A 20,073-nucleotide genomic window follows, 5' to 3' on the forward strand; every position below is an offset into this window, starting at 1 on the left:
TACTGTGAATTGTCAGGGGCCCTTACTGCTTAAACCTCCAGAACAAGACCTAAGAATTACGAGGGAACCCTCCTCCTCTTTTGTCTTACAGGCCCCTTCAAAATAACCACTGTGAGGGTCTCCTCCACCCCCATGCTGACACTGTCAGGGACCTGTGACTTCAGGTCTACCCCAATCCTGTTAAGGAGAACAAACTTTTTAACCCTACAAAGTAAGGGCCCCCCCATACCGACACTGTGAGGGGCCCCTCCACCTCAGGACCCCTTTTATTGTCAAAGTCACCCTCTTTTGTCTAACAGGGTAAGGGCCACTGAAATTACCACTGTAGGGTCCCTCCACTTCAAGCCTGCAAACTGAGGGTCCCATTGATGGTCAAGGGCCAATACGCTTTTCATGTTACAGGGGCCCTCCTCTTCCAAACTGACACTGAGGGGCCCTGACCAAAAATAGGTTCTAATTGTACACATATAGGGGTTCAGGATTAAAAGCGCATACATAAAATGGGCATACACACACATATGCATGCACATATAAACCACTGGCGGTTGATGCTTAAAATTTTTAGGGGGAGCGCAAGCAAACTGAAAAAATCAGAAAAGAAAACATCCATTGCAGCCACTGTGCCCATCAAATGCCAGCACTGTGCCCATTAAATGCCGCCACTGTGCCCATTAAATGCCACCACTGTAAAAAAAAAACGGTGAACCCCAATCTGAGGAGAATGGAAAGCAGCACATCATTATAATTGTTAACAGCATCAGCCAACTGAACGTGTCGGCTGAGCCACCAATGTCAGAGGCTTAAAGTTGAGAACTAGTGGTCCTGTTTGTTGTACGCACAAACATAAAATAAGGAGAAGGCCTATTTAAATGCAAAAGAACCCCATTCTGAGGAGAATGGAAAGCAGCACATCATTATAATTGTGAACAGCATCAGCCAGCTGAACGTGTCGGCTGAACCACCAATGTCAGAGGCTTAATGCGGAGAAATAGTGTCCCGTTGGATGGTGCACGCTAGAGGATAAAATACGATGACGGCCTATTTAAATGCTGAGGAACCCCATGCTCTGCAGAGGATGGAAAGCAGCACATAATTATAATTGTGAACTTCATCAAACAGCTGAACGCGTCGGCTGAGCCATCAATGTCAGAGGCTTAAAGTTAAGAACTAGTGGTCCCAATTGTTGGTGCGCGCTCGAGCATAATATAGGAAGAGGGCCTATTTAAATGCTGAGGAACCCCATTCTGCGGAAAATGGAAAGCAGCGCATCATTATAATTGTGCAAAACATCAGGCAGTTGAACGTTTTGCCTGAGCCATCAATATCAGAGACTTAAGGCTTAGAACCAGTGGTCCCGTTTGTTGGTGCACGCTCGAGCATAAAATAGGAAGAGGGCCTATTTAATTGCTGAGGAACCCCATTCTGCGGAGAATTGGAAAGCAGCACATCATTATAATTGTACACAGCATTGGCCGAGCCACCAATGTCAGAGGCTTAAAGTGGTTGTAAACCCTTACAAACCACTTCGACCTACAGGTAAGCCTAGATTAAGGCTTACCTGTAGGTCCAAGCAATATCTCCTAAACCTATATGGTTTAGGAGATATTTGCCCGAAAACGGGCACCGCTGTCTACGGCGCATGCGCCGTAGACAGCGGCGCGCAGGCGCACTGAGCGCGGCATTCTCAGCGACGGAGCTGCCGCGTGTGTCGGCTCCCGTTCGCATGCGCGGGAGTGACGTCATCGCGGCTTTGCCGGATAACAGCGGCGGAGCTGCAAGACCCCACCAACAAGATGGATGCGGCGGACTACAGGGGACAGCGGCGACTTCGCTGGCTCCTGTGTCAGGTAAGTGACACATAATGGGCTACTATGCGATGCATAGTAGTCCATTATGCTTTGCCTTTGCAGGGAATGAAAGAGGAAATAAACTCATCAGGGTTTACGTCCTCTTTAAAGCTGAGAACTAGTGGTTCTGTTTGATGGTGCACACTCAAGCATAAAATAAGGAGAGGGCCTATTTAAATGCTGAGGAACCTCATTCTGTGGAGAATGGAAAGCAGCGCATCATTATAAATGTGAACAGCATCATGCAGCTGAACGTGTCTGCTGAGCCACCAATGTCAGAGGATTAAAGCGAAGAAATAGTGGTCCCGTTTGTTGGTGCACGCTCGAGCATAAACTATGAAGAGGGCCTATTTAAATGCTGAGGAACCCCAATATGCGAATAAAGGAAAACAGCACATCATTATAATTGTGAACAGCATCAGCCAGCTGAATGTGTCGGCTGAGCCATCAATGACAGAGGCTTAAATCTGAGAACTAGTGGTTCTGTTTGATGGTGCACGCGCGAGCATGAAGTAAGAAAAGGGACTATTGCATTGCTGAGGAACCCCATTTTTCAGAGAATGGAAAGCAGCACATCATTATAATTGTGAACAGCATCAGCAAACTGAACGCGTCGGCTGAGCACCAATGTGAGAGGCTTAAAGTTGAGAACTAGTGGTCCCGTTTGTTGTTGTACGCTCAAACATAAAATAAGGAGAGGGCCTATTTAAATGCAAAAGAACCCCATTCTGCGTGGAATGGATGGAAGCACATCATTATAATTGTGAACAGCATCAGCCAGCTGAACGTGTCGGCTGAGCCATCAATCTCAGAGGCTTAAAGCAGAGAAATAGTGGTCCCGTTGGATGGTGCATGCTCAAGCATAAAATAAGATGACGGCCTATTTAAATGCTGAGGTACCCCATTCTGCGGAGGATGGAAAGCAGTACATCATTATAATTGTGAACAGCATCAGTCGGTTGAGAACTAGTGGTCAAGTTTGATGGTGCGCGCTCGAGCATAATATAAGAAAAGGGACTATTTAATTGCTGAGGAACCCCATTCTGCGAAGGATGGATAGCAGCACATCATTATAATTGTGAACAGCATCAGCCAGCTGAACGTATCGGCTGAGCCACCAATGTCAGAGGCTTAAAGCTCAGATCTTGTGGTCCCATTTGTTGGTGCACGCTCGAGTATAAAATAAGAAAAGTGAGGACTAATCTTTCAGGGATCATTTCTGTAGGATGCAAAGGGAGAAATGTGCTCGAAAGTGTCCATACTCATCTTCCACGATGATGAATTTTAGGGTTCTTGTCTCATTAGGACTCCTGTTGGCAGTGCTGCTCTCTGCAGATGCTGCCACCGTTTGATGACTTGGTCATCTTTCCAGATGGGAAGATGATAGGCAGGAACTCATTCAGAGTGGTTGTTTGAACGCCACCAATGTGAGAGGCTTAAGGTTGAGAACTAATGGTCCCGTTTGATGGTGCACACTCAAGCATAAATAAGAAAATTGACTATTTAAATGCTGAGGAACCCCATTCTGCGGAGAATGGAAAGTAGCACATCATTATAATTGTACGCAGCATCAGCAAGCTGAACATGTCGGCTGAGCCATCAATCTCAGAAGCTTAAAGCTGAGATCTAGTGGTCCCATTTGTTGGCGCAGGCTCAAGCATAAAATAAGAAAGGGGCCTATTTAAATGCTGAGGAACCCAATTCTGCGGAGAATGGATAGCAGCACATTATAACTGTGCATGGCATCAACCAGCTGAATGTGTCGGGTGAGCCATCAATGACAGAGGCTTAAAACTGAGAACTAGTGGTTCTGTTTGATGGTGCACGCTCGAGTATAAAATAAGAAAAGTGACTATTTAATTGCTGAGGAACCCCATTCTGCGGAGAATGGACAGCAGCACATTATCATAAGTGTGAACAGCATCAGCCAACTGAAGGTGTCGGCTGAGCCATCAATGTCAGAGGCTTAAAGCTGAGAACTAGTGGTCCCGTTTGATGGTGCACGCGCGAGCATGAAGTAAGAAAAGGGACTATTGCATTGCTGAGGAACCCCATTTTTCAGAGAATGGAAAGCAGCACATCATTATAATTGTGAACAGCATCAGCAAACTGAACGCGTCGGCTGAGCACCAATGTGAGAGGCTTAAAGTTGAGAACTAGTGGTCCCGTTTGTTGTTGTACGCTCAAACATAAAATAAGAAGAGGGCCTATTTAAATGCAAAAGAACCCCATTCTGCGTGGAATGGATGGAAGCACATCATTATAATTGTGAACAGCATCAGCCAGCTGAACGTGTCGGCTGAGCCATCAATCTCAGAGGCTTAAAGCAGAGAAATAGTGGTCCCGTTGGATGGTGCATGCTCAAGCATAAAATAAGATGACGGCCTATTTAAATGCTGAGGTACCCCATTCTGCGGAGGATGGAAAGCAGTACATCATTATAATTGTGAACAGCATCAGTCGGTTGAGAACTAGTGGTCAAGTTTGATGGTGCACGCTCGAGCATAATATAAGAAAAGGGACTATTTAATTGCTGAGGAACCCCATTCTGCGAAGGATGGATAGCAGCACATCATTATAATTGTGAACAGCATCAGCCAGCTGAACGTATCGGCTGAGCCACCAATGTCAGAGGCTTAAAGCTCAGATCTTGTGGTCCCATTTGTTGGTGCACGCTCGAGTATAAAATAAGAAAAGTGAGGACTAATCTTTCAGGGATCATTTCTGTAGGATGCAAAGGGAGAAATGTGCTCGAAAGTGTCCATACTCATCTTCCACGATGATGAATTTTAGGGTTCTTGTCTCATTAGGACTCCTGTTGGCAGTGCTGCTCTCTGCAGATGCTGCCACCGTTTGATGACTTGGTCATCTTTCCAGATGGGAAGATGATAGGCAGGAACTCATTCAGAGTGGTTGTTTGAACGCCACCAATGTGAGAGGCTTAAGGTTGAGAACTAATGGTCCCGTTTGATGGTGCACACTCAAGCATAAATAAGAAAATTGACTATTTAAATGCTGAGGAACCCCATTCTGCGGAGAATGGAAAGTAGCACATCATTATAATTGTACGCAGCATCAGCAAGCTGAACATGTCGGCTGAGCCATCAATCTCAGAAGCTTAAAGCTGAGATCTAGTGGTCCCATTTGTTGGTGCAGGCTCAAGCATAAAATAAGAAAGGGGCCTATTTAAATGCTGAGGAACCCAATTCTGCGGAGAATGGATAGCAGCACATTATAACTGTGCATGGCATCAACCAGCTGAATGTGTCGGGTGAGCCATCAATGACAGAGGCTTAAAACTGAGAACTAGTGGTTCTGTTTGATGGTGCAGGCTCGAGTATAAAATAAGAAAAGTGACTATTTAATTGCTGAGGAACCCCATTCTGCGGAGAATGGACAGCAGCACATTATCATAAGTGTGAACAGCATCAGCCAACTGAAGGTGTCGTCTGAGCCATCAATGTCAGAGGCTTAAAGCTGAGAACTAGTGGTCCCGTTTGATGGTGCACGCGCGAGCATGAAGTAAGAAAAGGGACTATTGCATTGCTGAGGAACCCCATTTTGCAGAGAATGGAAAGCAGCACATCATTATAATTGTGAACAGCATCAGCCAACTGAACGTGTCGGCTGAGACACCAATGTGAGAGGCTTAAAGTTGAGAACTTGTGGTCCTGTTTGTTGTACGCTCAAACATAAAATAAGGAGAGGGCCTATTTAAATGCAGATGAACCCCATTCTGCGGAGAATGGATAGAAGCACATCATTATAATTGTGCACACCTCAGCCAGCTGAACGTGTTGGCTGAGCCATCAATGTCAGAGGCTTAATGCGGAGAAATAGTGTCCCGTTTGATGGTGCTCGCTAGATGATAAAATACGATGACGGCCTATTTAAATGCTGAGGAACCCCATGCTCTGCAGAGGATGGAAAGCAGCACATAATTATAATTGTGAACTTCATCAACCAGCTGAACGCGTCGGCTGAGCCATCAATGTCAGAGGCTTAAAGTTAAGAACTAGTGGTCCCGTTTGATGGTGCACGCTCGAGCATGAAATAGGAAGAGGGCCTATTTAAATGCTGAGGAACCCCATTCTGCAGAGAATAGAAAGCAGCACATCATTATAATTGTGAACAGCATCAGGCAGTTGAACGTTTTGCCTGAGCCATCAATATCAGAGGCTTAAGGCTTAGAACCAGTGGTCCCGTTTGATGGTGCACGCTCGAGCATAAAATAGGAAGAGGGCCTATTTAATTGCTGAGGAACCCCATTCTGCAGAGAATGGAAAGCAGCGCATCATTATAATTGTGAACAGCATCAGCCAGCTGAACGTGTCGGCCGAGCCACCAATGTGAGAGGCTAAAGGTTGGGAACTAGTGGTCCCGTTTGTTGGTGCACACTCGAGTATAAAATAAGGAGAGGGCCTATTAAAATGCTGAGGAACCCCATTCTGCAGAGAATGGAAAGCAGCACATCATTATAATTGTACGCAGCATCAGCCAGCTGAACGTGTTGGCCGAGCCACCAATGTCAGAGGCTTAAATTTGAGAACTAGGGCTTCTGTTTGATGGTGCACACTCGAGCATAAAAAAAGATTACGGCCTATTTAAATGCTGAGGAACCCCATTCTGCGGAGGATGGATAGCAGCACATCATTATAATTGTTCATAGCATCAGCCAGTTGAACGTGTTGGCCAAGCCACCAATGTCAGAGGCTTATAGCTTAGAACTAGTGGTCCCATTTGATGGTGCACGCTCGAGCATAATGTAAGAAAAGGGACTATTTATTTGCTGAGGAACCCCATTCTGCGGAGAATTGGAAAGCAGCACATCATTATAATTGTACACAGCATCGGCCGAGCCACCAATGTCAGAGGCTTAAAGTGGTTGTAAACCCTTACAAACCACTTTGACCTACAGGTAAGCCTAGATTAAGGCTTACCTGTAGGTCCAAGCAATATCTCCTAAACCTATATGGTTTAGGAGATATTTGCCCGAAAACGGGCACCGCTGTCTACGGCGCATGCGCCGTAGACAGCGGCGCGCAGGCGCACTGAGCGCGGCATTCTCAGCGACGGAGCTGCCGCGCGTGTCGGCTCCCGTTCGCATGCGCAGGAGTGACGTCATCGCGGCTTCGCCGAATGAGAGCGGCGGAGCTGCAAGACCCCACCAACAAGATGGATGCGGCGGACTACAGGGGACAGCGGCGACTTCGCTGGCTCCTGTGTCAGGTAAGTGACACATAATGGGCTACTATGTGATGCATAGTAGTCCATTATGCTTTGCCTTTGCAGGGAATGAAAGAGGAAGTAAACTCATCAGGGTTTACTTCCTCTTTAAAGCTGAGAACTAGTGGTTCTGTTTGATGGTGCACACTCAAGCATAAAATAAGGAGAGGGCCTATTTAAATGCTGAGGAACCCCATTCTGTGGAGAATGGAAAGCAGCACATCATTATAAATGTGAACAACATCATGCAGCTGAACGTGTCTGCTGAGCCACCAATGTCAGAGGATTAAAGCGAAGAAATAGTGGTCCCGTTTGTTGGTGCACGCTCGAGCATAAACTATGAAGAGGGCCTATTTAAATGCTGAGGAACCCCAATATGCGAATAAAGGAAAACAGCACATCATTATAATTGTGAACAGCATCAGCCAGCTGAACGTGTCGGCTGAACCATCAATGACAGAGGCTTAAAGCTGAGAACTAGTGGTCCAGTTTGTTGGTGCACGCTAGAGGATAAAATAAGATGACGGCCTATTTAAATGCTGGAGGAACCCCATTCTGCGGAGGATGGAAAGCAGCGCATTATAATTGTGAATAGCATCAGCCAACTGAACCTGTCGGCTGAGCCACCAATGTGAGAGGCTTAAAGTTGAGAACTAGTGGTCCCCTTTGTTGTTGTACGCTCAAACATAAAATAAGGAGAGGGCCTATTTAAATGCAAAAGAACCCCATTCTGCGGAGAATGGATGGAAGCACATCATTATAATTGTGAACAGCATCAGCTAGCTGAACGTGTTGGCTGAGCCATCAATCTCAGAGGCTTAAAGCGGAGAAATAGTGGTCCCGTTGGATGGTGCATGCTCAAGCATAAAATAAGATGACGGCCTGTTTAAATGCTGAGGTACCCCATTCTGTGGAGGATGGAAAGCAGTACATCATTATAATTGTGAACAGCATCAGCCAGTTGAGATCTAGGTCAAGTTTGATGGTGCGCGCTCGAGCATAATATAAGAAAAGGGACTATTTATTTGCTGAGGAACCCCATTCTGCGGAGAATTGGAAAGCAGCACATCATTATAATTGTACACAGCATCGGCCGAGCCACCAATGTCAGAGGCTTAAAGTGGTTGTAAACCCTTACAAACCACTTTGACCTACAGGTAAGCCTAGATTAAGGCTTACCTGTAGGTCCAAGCAATATCTCCTAAACCTATATGGTTTAGGAGATATTTGCCCGAAAACGGGCACCGCTGTCTACGGCGCATGCGCCGTAGACAGCGGCGCGCAGGCGCACTGAGCGCGGCATTCTCAGCGACGGAGCTGCCGCGCGTGTCGGCTCCCGTTCGCATGCGCAGGAGTGACGTCATCGCGGCTTCGCCGAATGAGAGCGGCGGAGCTGCAAGACCCCACCAACAAGATGGATGCGGCGGACTACAGGGGACAGCGGCGACTTCGCTGGCTCCTGTGTCAGGTAAGTGACACATAATGGGCTACTATGTGATGCATAGTAGTCCATTATGCTTTGCCTTTGCAGGGAATGAAAGAGAAAGTAAACTCATCAGGGTTTACTTCCTCTTTAAAGCTGAGAACTAGTGGTTCTGTTTGATGGTGCACACTCAAGCATAAAATAAGGAGAGGGCCTATTTAAATGCTGAGGAACCCCATTCTGTGGAGAATGGAAAGCAGCACATCATTATAAATGTGAACAACATCATGCAGCTGAACGTGTCTGCTGAGCCACCAATGTCAGAGGATTAAAGCGAAGAAATAGTGGTCCCGTTTGTTGGTGCACGCTCGAGCAAAAACTATGAAGAGGGCCTATTTAAATGCTGAGGAACCCCAATATGCGAATAAAGGAAAACAGCACATCATTATAATTGTGAACAGCATCAGCCAGCTGAACGTGTCGGCTGAACCATCAATGTCAGAGGCTTAAAGCTGAGAACTAGTGGTCCCGTTTGTTGGTGCACGCTAGAGGATAAAATAAGATGACGGCCTATTTAAATGCTGGAGGAACCCCATTCTGCGGAGGATGGAAAGCAGCACATTATAATTGTGAATAGCATCAGCCAACTGAACCTGTCGGCTGAGCCACCAATGTGAGAGGCTTAAAGTTGAGAACTAGTGGTCCCGTTTGTTGTTGTACGCTCAAACATAAAATAAGGAGAGGGCCTATTTAAATGCAAAAGAACCCCATTCTGCGGAGAATGGATGGAAGCACATCATTATAATTGTGAACAGCATCAGCTAGCTGAACGTGTTGGCTGAGCCATCAATCTCAGAGGCTTAAAGCGGAGAAATAGTGGTCCCGTTGGATGGTGCATGCTCAAGCATAAAATAAGATGACGGCCTGTTTAAATGCTGAGGTACCCCATTCTGCGGAGGATGGAAAGCAGTACATCATTATAATTGTGAACAGCATCAGCCAGTTGAGATCTAGGTCAAGTTTGATGGTGCGCGCTCGAGCATAATATAAGAAAAGGGACTATTTAATTGCTGAGGAACCCCATTCTGTGAAGGATGGATAGCAGCACATCATTATAATTGTGAACAGCATCAGCCAGCTGAATGTGTCTGCTGAGCTACCAATGTTAGAGGCTTAAAGTTGAGAACTGGTGGTCACATTTGCTGGTGCGCGCTCGAGCATAAAATAAGATAACGGCCTATTTAAATGCTGAGGAACCCCATTCTGCGGAGGATGGAAAGCAGCGCATCATTATAATTGTGCATAGCATCAGCCAGTTGAACGTGTCGGCTGAGCCACCAATGATAGAGGCTTAAAGTTGAGAACTAGTTGTCCCGTTTCATGGTGCACGCTCAAGCATAAAATAAGATGACGGCCTATTTAAATACATAGGAACCCCATTCTGCGGAGAATAGAAAGCAGCACATCATCATAATTGTGAACACCATCAGCCAGCTGAATGTATCAGCTGAGCCATCAATGTCAGAGGCTTAAAGCTCAGATCTTGTGGTCCCATGTGTTGGTGCACGCTCGAGTATAAAATAAGAAAAGGGAGGACTATACTTTCAGGGATCATTTCTGTAGGATGCAAAGGGAGAAATGTGCTCGAAAGTGTCCATACTCATCTTCCACGATGATGAATTTTAGGGTTCTTGTCTCATTAGGACTCCTGTTGGCAGTGCTGCTCTCTGCAGATGCTGCCACCGTTTGATGACTTGGTCATCTTTCCAGATGGGAAGATAGTAGGCAGGAACTCATTCAGAGTGGTTGTTTGAACGCCACCAATGTGAGAGGCTTAAGGTTGAGAACTAATGGTCCCGTTTGTTGGTGCACACTCGAGTATAAAATAAGGAGAGGGCCTATTTAATTGCTGAGGAACCCCATTCTGCAGAGAATGGAAAGCAGCACATTATCATAATTGTGCACAGCATCAGCCAGTTGAACATTTCGGCTGAGCCATCAGTGACAGAGGCTTAAATCTGAGAACTAGTGGTCCCGTTTTATGGTGCATGCTTGAGCATAAAATAGGAAGAGGACCTATTAAAATGCTGAGGAACCCCATTCTGCGGAGAATGGAAAGCAGCACATCATTATAATTGTACGCAGCATCAGCCAGCTGAATGTGTCGGCTGAGCCATCAATCTCAGAAGCTTAAAAATGAGATCTAGTGGTCCCATTTGTTGGTGCAGGCTCGAGCATAAAATAAGAAAAGGGCCTATTTAAATGCTGAGGAACCCAATTCTGCGGAGAATGGATAGCAGCACATCATTATAACTGTGCATGGCATCACCCAGCTGAATGTGTCGGGTGAGCCATCAATGACAGAGGCTTAAATCTGAAAGCTAATGGTTCTGCTTGATGGTGCACGCTCGAGCATAAAATAAGAAAAGTGACTATTTAATTGCTGAGGAACCCCATTCTGTGGAGCATGGATAGCAGCACATTATCATAATTGTGAACAGCATCAGCAAGCTGAAGGTGTCGGCTGAGCCATCAATGTCAGAGGCTTAAAGCTGAGAACTAGTGGTCTCGTTTGATGGCGCACGCTCGAGCATGAAGTAAGAAAAGGGACTATTGCATTGCTGAGGAACCCCATTTTGCAGAGAATGGAAAGCAGCACATCATTATAATTGTGAACAGCATCAGCCAACTGAACCTGTCGGCTGAGCCATCAATGTGAGAGGCTTAAAGTTGAGAACTAGTGGTCCCGTTTGTTGTACGCTCAAACATAAAATAAGGAGAGGGCCTAGTTAAATGCAGAAGAACCCCATTCTGCGGAGAATGGATAGAAGCACATCATTATAATTGTGCACACCTCAGCCAGCTGAATGTGTCGGCTGAGCCATCAATGTCAGAGGCTTAATGCGGAGAAATAGTGGTCCCGTTTGATGGTGCACGCTAGAGGATAAAATACGATGACGGCCTATTTAAATGCTGAGGAACCCCATGCTCTGCAGAGGATGGAAAGCAGCACATAATTATAATTGTGAACTTCATCAACCAGCTGAATGCGTCGGCTGAGCCATCAATGTCAGAGGCTTAAAGTTAAGAACTAGTGGTCCCGTTTGTTGGTGCACGCTCGAGCATGAAATAGGAAGAGGGCCTATTTAAATGCTGAGGAACTCTATTCTGCGGAAAATGGAAAGCAGCGCATCATTATAATTGTGCAAAACATCAGGCAGTTGAGTGTTTTGCCTGAGCCATCAATATCAGAGGCTTAAGGCTTAGAACCAGTGGTCCCGTTTGTTGGTGCACGCTCGAGCATAAAATAGGAAGAGGGCCTATTTAATTGCTGAGGAACCCCATTCTGCGGAGAATTGGAAAGCAGCACATCATTATAATTGTACACAGCATCGGCCGAGCCACCAATGTCAGAGGCTTAAAGTGGTTGTAAACCCTTACAAACCACTTTGACCTACAGGTAAGCCTAGATTAAGGCTTACCTGTAGGTCCAAGCAATATCTCCTAAACCTATATGGTTTAAGAGATATTTGCCCGAAAACGGGCACCGCTGTCTACGGCGCATGCGCCGTAGACAGCGGCGCGCAGGTGAGCAGGCGCGCAGGCGCACTAAGCGCACTAGGCGCGCAGGCGAGCAGGCGCGCAGGCGCACTAAGCGAGGCGCAGGCGCACTAAGCGAGGCATTCTCAGCGACGGAGCTGCCGCGTGCTTCGCCGAATGACAGCGGCGGAGCTGCAAGACCCCACCAACAAGATGGATGCGGCGGACTACAGGGGACAGCGGCGACTTCGCTGACTCCTGTGTCAGGTAAGTGACACATAATGGGCTACTATGCGATGCATAGTAGTCCATTATGCTTTGCCTTTGCAGGGAATGAAAGAGGAAGTAAACTCATCAGGGTTTACTTCCTCTTTAAAGCTGAGAACTAGTGGTTCTGTTTGATGGTGCACACTCAAGCATAAAATAAGGAGAGGGCCTATTTAAATGCTGAGGAACCCCATTCTGTGGAGAATGGAAAGCAGCACATCATTATAAATGTGAACAGCATCATGCAGCTGAACGTGTCTGCTGAGCCACCAATGTCAGAGGATTAAAGCGAAGAAATAGTGGTCCCGTTTGTTGGTGCACGCTCGAGCATAAACTATGAAGAGGGCCTATTTAAATGCTGAGGAACCCCAATATGCGAATAAAGGAAAACAGCACATCATTATAATTGTGAACAGCATCAGCCAGCTGAACGTGTCGGCTGAGCCATCAATGTCAGAGGCTTAAAGCTGAGAACTAGTGGTCCCGTTTGTTGGTGCACGCTAGAGGATAAAATAAGATGACGGCCTATTTAAATGCTGGAGGAACCCCATTCTGCGGAGGATGGAAAGCAGCGCATCATAATTGTGCATAGCATCAGCCAGTTGAACGTTTCGTCTGAGCCATCAATGACAGAGGCTTAAATCTGAGAACTAGTGGTCCCGTTTGATGGTGCACGCGCGAGCATGAAGTAAGAAAAGGGACTATTGCATTGCTGAGGAACCCCATTTTGCAGAGAATGGAAAGCATTATAATTGTGAACAGCATCAGCAAACTGAACGCGCCGGCTGAGCACCAATGTGAGAGGCTTAAAGTTGAGAACTAGTGGTCCCGTTTGTTGTGTGCTCAAACATAAAATAAGGAGAGGGCCTATTTAAATGCAAAAGAACCCCATTCTGCGTGGAATGGATGGAAGCACATAATTACATTTGTGAACAGCATCAGCCAGCTGAACGTGTCGGCTGAGCCATCAATCTCAGAGGCTTAAAGCAGAGAAATAGTGGTCCCGTTGGATGGTGCATGCTCAAGCATAAAATAAGATGACGGCCTATTTAATTGCTGAGGAACCCCATTCTGCGAAGGATGGATAGCAGCACATCATCATAATTGTGAACAGCATCAGCCAGCTGAACATATCGGCTGAGCCACCAATGTCAGAGGCTTAAAGCTCAGATCTTGTGGTCCCATTTGTTGGTGCACGCTCGAGTATTAAATAGGAAAAGGGAGGACTATACTTTCAGGGATCATTTCTGTAGGATGCAAAGGGAGAAATGTGCTCAAAAGTGTCCATACTCATCTTCCACGATGATGAATTTTAGAGTTCTTGTCTCATTAGGACTCCTGTTGGCAGTGCTGCTCTCTGCAGATGCTGCCACCGTTTGATGACTTGGTCATCTTTCCAGATGGGAAGATGATGGGCAGGAACTCATTCAGAGTGGTTGTTTGAAGGCCACCAATGTGAGAGGCTTAAGGTTGAGAACTAGTGGTCCCGTTTGATGGTGCACACTCAAGCGTAAAATAAGAAAATTGACTATTTAAATGCTGAGGAACCCCATTCTGCGGAGAATGGAAATCAGCACATCATTATAATTGTACGCAGCATCAGCAAGCTGAACGTGTCGGCTGAGCCATCAATCTCAGAAGCTTAAAGCTAAATCTAGTGGTCCCATTTGTTGGCGCAGGCTCAAGCATAAAATAAGAAAAGGGCCTATTTAAATGCTGAGGAACCCAATTCTGCGGAGAATGGATAGCAGCACATTATAACTGTGCATGGCATCAACCAGCTGAATGTGTCGGGTGAGCCATCAATGACTGAGGCTTAAAACTGAGAACTAGTGGTTCTGTTTGATGGTGCAGGCTCGAGTATAAAATAAGAAAAGTGACTATTTAATTGCTGAGGAACCCCATTCTGCGGAGAATGGACAGCAGCACATTATCATAAGTGTGAACAGCATCAGCCAACTGAAGGTGTCAGCTGAGCCATCAATGTCAGAGGCTTAAAGCTGAGAACTAGTGGTCCCGTTTGATGGTGCACGCTTGAGCATGAAGTAAGAAAAGGGACTATTGCATTGCTGAGGAACCCCATTTTGCAGAGAATGGAAAGCAGCACATCATTATAATTGTGAATAGCATCAGCCAACTGAACGTGTCGGCTGAGACACCAATGTGAGAGGCTTAAAGTTGAGAACTAGTGGTCCCGTTTGTTGTACGCTCAAACATAAAATAAGGAGAGGGCCTATTTAAATGCAGATGAACCCCATTCTGCGGAGAATGGATAGAAGCACATCATTATAATTGTGCACACCTCAGCCAGCTGAACATGTCGGCTGAGCCATCAATGTCAGAGGCTTAATGCGGAGAAATAGTGTCCCGTTTGATGGTGCACGCTAGATGATTAAATACGATGACGGCCTATTTAAATGCTGAGGAACCCCATGCTCTGCAGAGGATGGAAAGCAGCACATAATTATAATTGTGAACTTCATCAACCAGCTGAACGCGTCGGCTGAGTCATCAATGTCAGAGGCTTAAAGTTAAGAACTAGTGGTCCCGTTTGATGGTGCACGCTCGAGCATGAAATAGGAAGAGGGCCTATTTAAATGCTGAGGAACCCCATTCTGCAGAGAATAGAAAGCAGCACATCATTATAATTGTGAACAGCATCAGGCAGTTGAACGTTTTGCCTGAGCCATCAATATCAGAGGCTTAAGGCTTAGAACCATAATATAAGAAAAGGGACTATTTATTTGCTGAGGAACCCCATTCTGCAGAGAATTGGAAGGCAGCACATCATTATAATTGTACACAGCATCGGCCGAGCCACCAATGTCAGAGGCTTAAAGTGGTTGTAAACCCTTACAAACCACTTTGACCTACAGGTAAGCCTAGATTAAGGCTTACCTGTAGGTCCAAGCAATATCTCCTAAACCTATATGGTTTAGGAGATATTTGCCCGAAAACCGGCACCGCTGTCTATGGTGCATGCGCCGTAGACAGCGGCGCGCAGGCGCACTGAGCGCGGCATTCTCAGCGACAGAGCTGCCGCGCGTGTCGGCTCCCGTTCGCATGCGTGGGAGTGACGTCATCGCGGTTTCGCCAAATGACAGCGGCGGAGCTGCAAGACCCCACCAACAAGATGGATGCGGCGGACTACAGGGGACAGCGGCGACTTCGCTGGCTCCTGTGTCAGGTAAGTGACACATAATGGGCTACTATGCGATGCATAGTAGTCCATTATGCTTTGCCTTTGCAGGGAATGAAAGAGGAAGTAAACTCATCAGGGTTTACTTCCTCTTTAAAGCTGAGAACTAGTGGTTCTGTTTGATGGTGCACACTCAAGCATAAAATAAGGAGAGGGCCTAATAAATGCTGAGGAACCCCATTCTGTGGAGAATGGAAAGCAGCACATCATTATAAATGTGAACAGCATCATGCAGCTGAACGTGTCTGCTGAGCCACCAATGTCAGAGGATTAAAGCGAAGAAATAGTGGTCCTGTTTGTTGGTGCACGCTCGAGCATAAACTATGAAGAGGGCCTATTTAAATGCTGAGGAACACCAATATGCGAATAAAGGAAAACAGCACATCATTATAATTGTGAACAGCATCAGCCAGCTGAACGTGTCGGCTGAACCATCAATGTCAGAGGCTTAAAGCTGAGAACTAGTGGTCCCGTTTGTTGGTGCACGCTAGAGGATAAAATAAGATGACGGCCTATTTAAATGCTGGAGGAACCCCATTCTGCGGAGGATGGAAAGCAGCGCATTATAATTGTGAATAGCATCAGCCAACTGAACCTGTCGGCTGAGCCACCAATGTGAGAGGCTTAAAGTTGAGAACTAGTGGTCCCCTTTGTTGTTGTACGCTCAAACATAAAATAAGGAGAGGGCCTATTTAAATGCAAAAGAACCCCATTCTGCGGAGAATGGATGGAAGCACATCATTATAATTGTGAACAGCATCAGCTAGCTGAACGTGTTGGCTGAGCCATCAATCTCAGAGGCTTAAAGCGGAGAAATAGTGGTCCCGTTGGATGGTGCATGCTCAAGCATAAAATAAGATGACGGCCTGTTTAAATGCTGAGGTACCCCATTCTGCGGAGGATGGAAAGCAGTACATCATTATAATTGTGAACAGCATCAGCCAGTTGAGATCTAGGTCAAGTTTGATGGTGCGCGCTCGAGCATAATATAAGAAAAGGGACTATTTATTTGCTGAGGAACCCCATTCTGCGGAGAATTGGAAAGCAGCACATCATTATAATTGTACACAGCATCGGCCGAGCCACCAATGTCAGAGGCTTAAAGTGGTTGTAAACCCTTACAAACCACTTTGACCTACAGGTAAGCCTAGATTAAGGCTTACCTGTAGGTCCAAGCAATATCTCCTAAACCTATATGGTTTAGGAGATATTTGCCCGAAAACCGGCACCGCTGTCTACGGTGCATGCGCCGTAGACAGCGGCGCGCAGGCGCACTGAGCGCGGCATTCTCAGCGACAGAGCTGCCGCGCGTGTCGGCTCCCGTTCGCATGCGTGGGAGTGACGTCATCGCGGTTTCGCCAAATGACAGCGGCGGAGCTGCAAGACCCCACCAACAAGATGGATGCGGCGGACTACAGGGGACAGCGGCGACTTCGCTGGCTCCTGTGTCAGGTAAGTGACACATAATGGGCTACTATGCGATGCATAGTAGTCCATTATGCTTTGCCTTTGCAGGGAATGAAAGAGGAAGTAAACTCATCAGGGTTTACTTCCTCTTTAAAGCTGAGAACTAGTGGTTCTGTTTGATGGTGCACACTCAAGCATAAAATAAGGAGAGGGCCTAATAAATGCTGAGGAACCCCATTCTGTGGAGAATGGAAAGCAGCACATCATTATAAATGTGAACAGCATCATGCAGCTGAACGTGTCTGCTGAGCCACCAATGTCAGAGGATTAAAGCGAAGAAATAGTGGTCCTGTTTGTTGGTGCACGCTCGAGCATAAACTATGAAGAGGGCCTATTTAAATGCTGAGGAACACCAATATGCGAATAAAGGAAAACAGCACATCATTATAATTGTGAACAGCATCAGCCAGCTGAACGTGTCGGCTGAGCCATCAATGTCAGAGGCTTAAAGCTGAGAACTAGTGGTCCCGTTTGTTGGTGCACGCTAGAGGATAAAATAAGATGACGGCCTATTTAAATGCTGGAGGAACCCCATTCTGCGGAGGATGGAAAGCAGCGCATCATAATTGTGCATAGCATCAGCCAGTTGAACGTTTCGTCTGAGCCATCAATGACAGAGGCTTAAATCTGAGAACTAGTGGTCCCGTTTGATGGTGCACGCGCGAGCATGAAGTAAGAAAAGGGACTATTGCATTGCTGAGGAACCCCATTTTGCAGAGAATGGAAAGCAGCACATCATTATAATTGTGAACAGCATCAGCAAACTGAACGCGCCGGCTGAGCACCAATGTGAGAGGCTTAAAGTTGAGAACTAGTGGTCCCGTTTGTTGTACGCTCAAACATAAAATAAGGAGAGGGCCTATTTAAATGCAAAAGAACCCCATTCTGCGTGGAATGGATGGAAGCACATAATTACAATTGTGAACAGCATCAGCCAGCTGAACGTGTCGGCTGAGCCATCAATCTCAGAGGCTTAAAGCAGAGAAATAGTGGTCCCGTTGGATGGTGCATGCTCAAGCATAAAATAAGACGACGGCCTATTTAATTGCTGAGGAACCCCATTCTGAGAAGGATGGATAGCAGCACATCATCATAATTGTGAACAGCATCAGCCAGCTGAACATATCGGCTGAGCCACCAATGTCAGAGGCTTAAAGCTCAGATCTTGTGGTCCCATTTGTTGGTGCACGCTCGAGTATAAAATAGGAAAAGGGAGGACTATACTTTCAGGGATCATTTCTGTAGGATGCAAAGGGAGAAATGTGCTCAAAAGTGTCCATACTCATCTTCCACGATGATGAATTTTAGAGTTCTTGTCTCATTAGGACTCCTGTTGGCAGTGCTGCTCTCTGCAGATGCTGCCACCGTTTGATGACTTGGTCATCTTTCCAGATGGGAAGATGATAGGCAGGAACTCATTCAGAGTGATTGTTTGAACGCCACCAATGTGAGAGGCTTAAGGTTGAGAACTAGTGGTCCCGTTTGATGGTGCACACTCAAGCGTAAAATAAGAAAATTGACTATTTAAATGCTGAGGAACCCTATTCTGCGGAGAATGGAAATCAGCACATCATTATAATTGTACGCAGCATCAGCAAGCTGAACGTGTCGGCTGAGCCATCAATCTCAGAAGCTTAAAGCTAAATCTAGTGGTCCCATTTGTTGGCGCAGGCTCAAGCATAAAATAAGAAAAGGGCCTATTTAAATGCTGAGGAACCCAATTCTGCGGAGAATGGATAGCAGCACATTATAACTGTGCATGGCATCAACCAGCTGAATGTGTCGGGTGAGCCATCAATGACAGAGGCTTAAAACTGAGAACTAGTGGTTCTGTTTGATGGTGCAGGCTCGAGTATAAAATAAGAAAAGTGACTATTTAATTGCTGAGGAACCCCATTCTGCAGAGAATGGACAGCAGCACATTATCATAAGTGTGAACAGCATCAGCCAACTGAAGGTGTCAGCTGAGCCATCAATGTCAGAGGCTTAAAGCTGAGAACTAGTGGTCCCGTTTGATGGTGCACGCTCGAGCATGAAGTAAGAAAAGGGACTATTGCATTGTCCCGTTTGTTGTACGCTCAAACATAAAATAAGGAGAGGGCCTATTTAAATGCAGATGAACCCCATTCTGCGGAGAATGGATAGAAGCACATCATTATAATTGTGCACACCTCAGCCAGCTGAACATGTCGGCTGAGCCATCAATGTCAGAGGCTTAATGCGGAGAAATAGTGTCCCGTTTGATGGTGCACGCTAGATGATTAAATACGATGACGGCCTATTTAAATGCTGAGGAACCCCATGCTCTGCAGAGGATGGAAAGCAGCACATAATTATAATTGTGAACTTCATCAACCAGCTGAACGCGTCGGCTGAGCCATCAATGTCAGAGGCTTAAAGTTAAGAACTAGTGGTCCCGTTTGATGGTGCACGCTCGAGCATGAAATAGGAAGAGGGCCTATTTAAATGCTGAGGAACCCCATTCTGCAGAGAATAGAAAGCAGCACATCATTATAATTGTGAACAGCATCAGGCAGTTGAACGTTTTGCCTGAGCCATCAATATCAGAGGCTTAAGGCTTAGAACCATAATATAAGAAAAGGGACTATTTATTTGCTGAGGAACCCCATTCTGCGGAGAATTGGAAAGCAGCACATCATTAAAATTGTACACAGCATTGGCCGAGCCACCAATGTCAGAGGCTTAAAGTGGTTGTAAACCCTTACAAACCACTTCGACCTACAGGTAAGCCTAGATTAAGGCTTACCTGTAGGTCCAAGCAATATCTCCTAAACCTATATGGTTTAGGAGATATTTGCCCGAAAACGGGCACCGCTGTCTACGGCGCATGCGCCGTAGACAGCGGCGCGCAGGCGCACTGAGCGCGGCATTCTCAGCGACGGAGCTGCCGCGTGTGTCGGCTCCCGTTCACATGCGCGGGAGTGACGTCATCGCGGCTTTGCCGGATAACAGCGGCGGAGCTGCAAGACCCCACCAACAAGATGGATGCGGCGGACTACAGGGGACAGCGGCGACTTCGCTGGCTCCTGTGTCAGGTAAGTGACACATAATGGGCTACTATGCGATGCATAGTAGTCCATTAT

The 20,073-nt window shown here is 46.4% G+C and overlaps 5 non-coding genes across 5 annotated transcripts; all 5 read left to right on the forward strand.

Moving 5' to 3' along the window:
- The first annotated feature begins 3,041 nt into the window (after positions 1–3,041).
- Positions 3,042–3,256, forward strand: LOC143932498 (small nucleolar RNA U3). The gene has a single exon (XR_013262929.1). It is a non-coding gene; the product is annotated as a small nucleolar RNA U3 (small nucleolar RNA).
- Positions 3,257–4,546: 1,290 nt separating this feature from the next.
- On the forward strand, positions 4,547–4,761 carry LOC143932499 (small nucleolar RNA U3). Its single transcript, XR_013262930.1, has one exon. It is a non-coding gene; the product is annotated as a small nucleolar RNA U3 (small nucleolar RNA).
- Positions 4,762–10,088: 5,327 nt separating this feature from the next.
- On the forward strand, positions 10,089–10,303 carry LOC143932489 (small nucleolar RNA U3). Its single transcript, XR_013262922.1, has one exon. It is a non-coding gene; the product is annotated as a small nucleolar RNA U3 (small nucleolar RNA).
- Positions 10,304–13,525: 3,222 nt separating this feature from the next.
- Positions 13,526–13,740, forward strand: LOC143932471 (small nucleolar RNA U3). The gene has a single exon (XR_013262905.1). It is a non-coding gene; the product is annotated as a small nucleolar RNA U3 (small nucleolar RNA).
- A 4,443-nt stretch (positions 13,741–18,183) lies between these two features.
- On the forward strand, positions 18,184–18,398 carry LOC143932511 (small nucleolar RNA U3). Its single transcript, XR_013262941.1, has one exon. It is a non-coding gene; the product is annotated as a small nucleolar RNA U3 (small nucleolar RNA).
- Positions 18,399–20,073: the final 1,675 nt, after the last annotated feature.

The sequence above is a fragment of the Lithobates pipiens genome, unplaced genomic scaffold (assembly GCF_037356315.1).
Source record: "Lithobates pipiens isolate NorthernLeopardFrog02 unplaced genomic scaffold, aLitPip1_a1.2 Scaffold_25, whole genome shotgun sequence".
NCBI lineage: Eukaryota > Metazoa > Chordata > Amphibia > Anura > Ranidae > Lithobates > Lithobates pipiens.